The sequence below is a fragment of the Meleagris gallopavo genome, chromosome 1 (assembly GCF_000146605.3).
Source record: "Meleagris gallopavo isolate NT-WF06-2002-E0010 breed Aviagen turkey brand Nicholas breeding stock chromosome 1, Turkey_5.1, whole genome shotgun sequence".
NCBI classification, from domain to species: domain Eukaryota; kingdom Metazoa; phylum Chordata; class Aves; order Galliformes; family Phasianidae; genus Meleagris; species Meleagris gallopavo.
In genome coordinates this window covers 177,476,387-177,482,777 of record NC_015011.2, presented here as the reverse complement: position 1 = coordinate 177,482,777, position 6,391 = coordinate 177,476,387, and the positions used below count along the sequence as shown (strand labels likewise).

General features: G+C 38.1%; 1 long non-coding RNA gene across 1 annotated transcript; it reads left to right on the top strand.

Moving 5' to 3' along the window:
* The first annotated feature begins 432 nt into the window (after positions 1–432).
* LOC116216205 lies at positions 433–3,913 on the top strand. Its single transcript, XR_004158652.1, has 4 exons — positions 433–635; positions 1,885–1,961; positions 2,629–2,703; positions 3,661–3,913. It is a non-coding gene; the product is annotated as an uncharacterized LOC116216205 (long non-coding RNA).
* Positions 3,914–6,391: the final 2,478 nt, after the last annotated feature.

Genomic DNA, 6,391 nt, shown 5'->3' with positions numbered 1-6,391 from the left:
AGTTTTCTACAGATGTTGACAGAAGCCCAAGGATTTTTATTTCCTCATCTTTAAGAATATTTGTCTTTCAGATTGATATATATAGATACTTAGAGTGCTGTGTGCCTTTGTTGGAAAGCTTAGTACTCCAGAAGAACATCTGAAAGGCAGATCTTAAAACTCTGAGTTGTGAAATCCAACAGTTATCTACTGGATGCGTATGGAATTTTCTGTAGGCTTGAGTGCAATTGTGATTTTAAATACGGAAAAAAAATCATTTATCCAAAGGAAACAGCTTTTCTCTATAAATTCTCTTAAAGTTCTTTGTTTTCTGTGACTTCTGTATTGGGTTTTTATGCTGTCTGTGAAGAAAACTGTTTTTGTGATTTGCATTCAGCTAGTATACCAGTAATTATATTTCATATTTCAGATCTGATGTGATGAGTGCTTAATAAATTTTTGAAAAGTAATGTTTTTAATACAGGAAAAGGAAACTGCATGCAGAATTAGTGAAGAGCATTGACAACTACAGTGTTGGTATTGCAACAGCTAAGCAATACATAGAAGAGAAGAAAAAATGCTTGATTGGTGCCATTAGGATTGCAAAGGAGCTAAAAATTACACCTTCTGTAAGAACCTATTGTGATCTGACTCAGGTAAGGAAAATTTGGTAACAATACAATTCTGAATGTGAAAATTTTCATCATCTGTTTTTGTTTTGTTAACTTAAATACTGAGATTTTTGCAGTAATATGTTCTGTACACATCTGCATGCACCTTGCCAATTCAAGGTCGATCTTGGCCACAAATTTGAATCTCGCTATTGACATGAAACAAAAAAGATGATCTGTGTCTCACAGTGCTTCCTTTCTCTGTAATGGCTGCTGGAGGAGAATGAGAGGAGCTAAGAGCTTTTCAGTGAAAGGGCAGTGGTGTCATGATTTCAGATTCATCTTAATGCTTGTCCATTCTGGAGATCTCCAGCCTTCTCACTGAAATATGCCAAAATTCAGTATGCTCTGCAGATCCTCCTGATGCTAGGCCTTCACTTCCACAATTCCTCTGCATTAGAACTATTACTTACAGAAATGCATGTACCTGCTGTATGGTATCAGACCAAAGCTCCATGCAGTGAGGTCACCTCTCCTTCCCAACAGAGAGGAAAAGATGTTTGAAGGAATTGTCTGCGAATTTGGGCGTTGAAAGGTTGATGTCTGTAATGCATGGGCATTTATTTGTATATTACGTGTATGTTTGCATATGTAGTGACACTTTGTTCCATGTTTTAATACTTAAAATGAAATGGATATTGAAGAACTTCCTTTGTTATTCTAAATTGATCACCTTATTGTTTCATTTGGAGCTTTTTAATCCTCATGTTAAGCAAAATCATGGAATCATTTGTGATTCATTAGTCATTTTTCCATGCAGTTTGATTTTTAGACTGTCATATTTTCTGCATCCAGTGTCACTTCCCATTTGCAGAAGCTTGGTGTCCTACATCTGACCCAGGAAGGAAGTCTTATCCCTTGCACCTTTCTTTTCGGCATTTGTTCTTAACTTTGCTCAACCTAACCTCTGGGACCTGGCACCCACAGTTTTCCTCCCATAGGCCCATCTTTTTATTTAGTATCACCTTCTGAGTAGCTGTCAGTGCAAAAGAATAATCCAACTCTTGCTTTTAGTTCCGTGCTGTGGTTACAAAATCCCCAACTGTGAGTGTTAGGAATCCAGGAAGGCCTACCTAAGAACTGGCTACTGCTTTCCAATGAGTATGTTTCTGGGTGGTTGGTTGTTTGTAGAATTGAAGACATTTCATTCAGACTTTTTCAAATTGTAAATAAAGATTCCTGCATGACTTGCTTCTTGTATAATACCAACCAAAACTGCACTTGATTATTTCAGGTTATTCGTGATTTGACATTTCCAGTTGATACTGAGCTCTCAAGAGTGAAGAGTTTGAAGGAAAAAACAGTTCCAAGGTAAAGGACTGAAGTGGGTGGTATACTGAGAGCAAAATGGACACACTGTTCTTTTAATTGTAAAAGCTTTTCTGTTAGTAGTAAAGCAGCAGAAACCAAGCTGATTCATTTGCATAGTTCTAAAAAATATCAGTTCAGACATACACAAATAAATTGCTGGAAAGGCACAATTGCCTTCATCTGAGGCATGAGGAGAAAGCACACAAAATGTGCTGATGTGTAGAGAAATACATGTGTTGAAAATACCCTTAACAGAAATCTGCCACTTCTAAACTTAGTCCCCTTCCCTTACAAGTAGAAGTGTGAGGGGCAAATGTTGGTTGAATTCTTATTCTTGATATCCGTCCTTACCTGGTGCAAAGATGAATGCTTCTTGGTGTCTGAGACGAAATCGGTGGTGATGGGTGTAGTAAATGCAAAAACTGAGCAAGTAGATGTTGGAGTGTCCTGTGCATGAGAAATAAAAACCATAGGAAGGCAGGAGAATTGCTAGTATGTATGTGAAAACAAATGAGCTCAAAGTTCACAGGAGCGGAAGAATGACACTGGAGTAATTAGTCTCTTCTTTTGCCTGTCCATGACAATTTTGTGCCAAAAAGCATCACGTGTATTAAACTGCTAGTTTACAGACATTTGTGGTGATGGCTGTGATGCTTTTTCTCTCGAGATTGTTCCTGAACACGGATGAGATTATGTCATTATTACAAAATATGGGGAAGATTGAATGGGAAACATCAGTATAGTAAGTATTTTTTTAATGAAGAGTAATAGGTACAGTGATTTAATAAGTACAGTAATTTAATCTTTCAATGGCTAAATATAGAGAGTAAATGAAAATAAACTAATACTTTGTAGATGTATAATGAACCAAACTGAAATCTGAGTTATTTGTGCTTCAGTCAGCACTTAATTAATCCACTTAGCATTTCAGTTTTGATGCTTCTGTTGTACTTCTTTTTTCACATAACTATTATCTCCCTAAAGTAATTAAGTTTTCAGTATTTTTTATGCTGTGTGCTTTTCAGATTTGGCGTTTATTGATAACAATAGAAATGTTTATCACTTCAGCATATGACAGTTGGCTCGCATTACTGTAAATAAATCTCTCAAATCAATGGCAAATACTAAAATTCGTAATGTTTTGGCCTTTGTAATCTAAACTCTGGGTTGTCACAGACCCAAATAAGTGACCTAAGATGAATAAGAAGGAAAATACTTTCAAGATTACAATTGCTTTTATGTTATTTGTCTCTTGGATTTATTTTTTCTGCAGCCTTAGACAAAAGCTTGAGAAAATGAAATGGACTTGCTGTGAGGATTCCTCTGGTTAGGTCTGGTTATATTAAAAAGTGTTACAACATGCTGTAACTGTCAGTAGTAGGTCATCTAGCAGGCCTTTTGACTTTAACATGAATTGTCTGTCATGCTGCCAATGTTTTTCAAATACTTCATGTTGTGTGTACTCAGCTGTGCCCAAGAGTATGTACCCAGTAGGTGCCAATCTTTTTTTAGGTTTCAGAAATTGTGTTGCTGTTCTGCTGTCTTGATATTCAAGCACTATATAATACAGTTTATTTCAGCCAGCATTTATGAAGTGTTTTTAGACTACGGGGATTCTGTCCTAATAAAACCTGCACTTTGACTTGTACGTTTCTCTGAAAACAGACTGGATTAATTTATCTCATTTTCCCAAATACAGCGAAGATGATGGACAGCGTGCTCTTGCCTTTGGTGACAGAGAAAAAATACCATGCTCTGATAACCAGTTACCCGTAGACAATATGTTTCCAGTACATAAAAGAGAAAGTAAAGAAAAGGCTCTGGCTGATAAACTTGGTATTTGTGAAGGAGTGAAAAAGGTTAAAGAATCACTTCCTGGGGTACCTCATCAGAATATTCGTGCTGTATCCAAGTCTCCATCCAGCCCTGACGTAATAATAGAAGAAATATATGAAGATAATCTAGAAAGTAAGCTTCTTAATACCTGATGCTTTTAGTTTTCAGATGTCAAGCATTTTTATCAGTTGTGCTAGTAGCTAGCTCAGAGCAAAGTCTTTAATGATACTTGTATCTCGTTGTCTTTGAATTACTCCGGTACCTTTTTTTGTGTCCTTCTTTAGCTTAGCTAAGGAAAAACTCCCAGAAGTTCTCCTGAACAGGAGTCATGAGTGACCTCCACCTGAACAGTTCCTTGCCTTTCTCAGTCATTCCGGCTCTCTCAGACTTTCTGTCACTGGTTGCTGGAGGGTGCGTTTCTGGCAGTTCTCTGGGCTTCTGAATCTAAGGCATTATCATAACTGACAAGAACAGTTAAGTTCTTCAGTTTGTCAGGTTTTTTCTGGACTCTGTTATTAACGAAATGGCTGGGAAGTGACCCTTCCCCTCTGATGGGCACTTTTGAGACTGAATATGAAGTGCAGCATGCAGGTTTGGACCCTGCAATAATATAAGTCTCCAGCATACTTGAGTGAGTCCAGCAGAGCCTACCAAGCTGGAGTCCTGGAGGTGCACAGTAGAAGAGCAGAAGGTACTAAGAACAACTTGGAACATGAAAAATTCCACTTAGATAACAGGAAATAAAAATGTTACAGAGGTAGTCAGTAACTAGCACAGCTGACAATAATGAGAAGAGCAGTACTCATTTAAAAAAAAAAATATCAGAAATCATGAGGAAAGCTAAATATTCTCAGGCAGATTAAGCCACTGATGTTATTGAGGTGGATGGAGCAGTTTTATAATCAGGAGTGACTGTCCTTTGAGAGTAATTGAGTGGCTACAGAATTTGTGGAACGCCCACAAAGTATTTTTGAATGGTTTGCTGTTGAAGTGGGAAGGACCTGAAGTTCTGTGAACTTCGAATGATACTGATTTGTTGCCTTCGGTAACAGCCAGGTTAGTACTGATTTAGTGACAAGAGGCTGTTAAGAAAAAGTTAGGATTAGGGTTTCAAATGATCTCAGAGAATGCTTATGGAAAAATAGGTTATCATTTGATACTGTTGAATCCAGTGTGTTTCAGTCAGGCAGAAGCTGTTACTTGTACTCAGAGCTGGAAAATGGCTATTATGACATCAATTCCTCAGGAGATTTGATTAGTGTTTGTAGTGAATCATAGCCTGTGGCTGCCAGATGCCTTTTCACGGACAGGAGAAGAGCAATAAGATTGCTTGTCATCTTGTAATAAGGATATTGCTTGACTCACTGATTCAAAAGAAAATTCGTAGAGCAGGAAAGGGTTTATTTCTAGAAGCCAGTCTAGCTAAACAGGTAAGTTTTATATGTGGGGTTGGGTCTCATCTTTTCCTAAAGCTTTTCTTTCTTCCAGCTTTTCATTCAACACTGAACAGTATTGATAGTAGTCTTTTTCACTGCCCTCTGGCATCAACTGTAAATTGAGGCATTTGTGCTTTACAGATGTTGATACCTGTCAAAGGTCTTGCATGTGTGCTCCATCAGTGAATAATCTAGCCTTTCTACAGGGCCTAAATGTCTGTATCCCCAGTCTCTGTCCAGAGCTAAAAGAATGTGATAGAGAAGTCTGATGATGGTGTAGTTAAGTTTCTGTTCAGTGGTCTTATTTCCTCCTTTGTTCATAATGGAGTATTAGTTTCTTCAGATCCCAGTATGTCTGTTTCCTGAGAGCAGAGGGATTACTGCCTATGCTGGCAGCTTCTGTGCTCTCTCTGAAACAGAGGAACTCAGAGTAATTTTTTTTTTTTAATTCACATTGCATTGAACTACAGGTAAATGGAGGTTACCAGAAACTATAGCTATTCCTGTCACTGAATGCTGAAGATTTTAGCAACCTGTTGTCACTCAAATGATGTTCTTGCGAGGGTTTGTGATGTGGTAGGTAAAAACTTCTGCATCAGCCACAGAATGCTGTACTGTAGGTAAATGCAGTCTCTCATGCTTCAGGGCAGTGTGTGTTCTGGAGTGCCTTCCAGAAGTATGCATTCCAGGGGCGCTTCTTCTGTCGCGTTGCCCGCAGGAATGACAAGCTTCTCCCAGAGCTGAATCTTAAGGTCATTTCTGCAGGCAATTTAGGTGTGACAAGAAATCCTTCTTGCAGCCTTCAAGGAAATCTCCACTGATTTATGGACGTACTTGGAAGTCTGAAGTACAGAGTATATGTACTTAAAGGCAAAGTAAATATCCAAAAGCTGTAAAACATTAAGAAACTGGTGAAAAGACAACAGCAGAGACTGCTGAGAGGACAAAAGATGTTAGGTGGCCTTAACAGCTGCTTGTAGTCATGGATAAAAGTGTCCTTGGAGCTCCATGCGCATCTGTACAAGCACTGTATGCCATTCTTGAAACTCAAAATGGAGTAACTGTAGTTAGTTGAAAGGATGTGGTTGAAAGGATGCCTGCTTTGGGATAGATGGATGAAGCTTTTTTTTTTTTTTTTTTTTTTTTTTGAGACTTTTT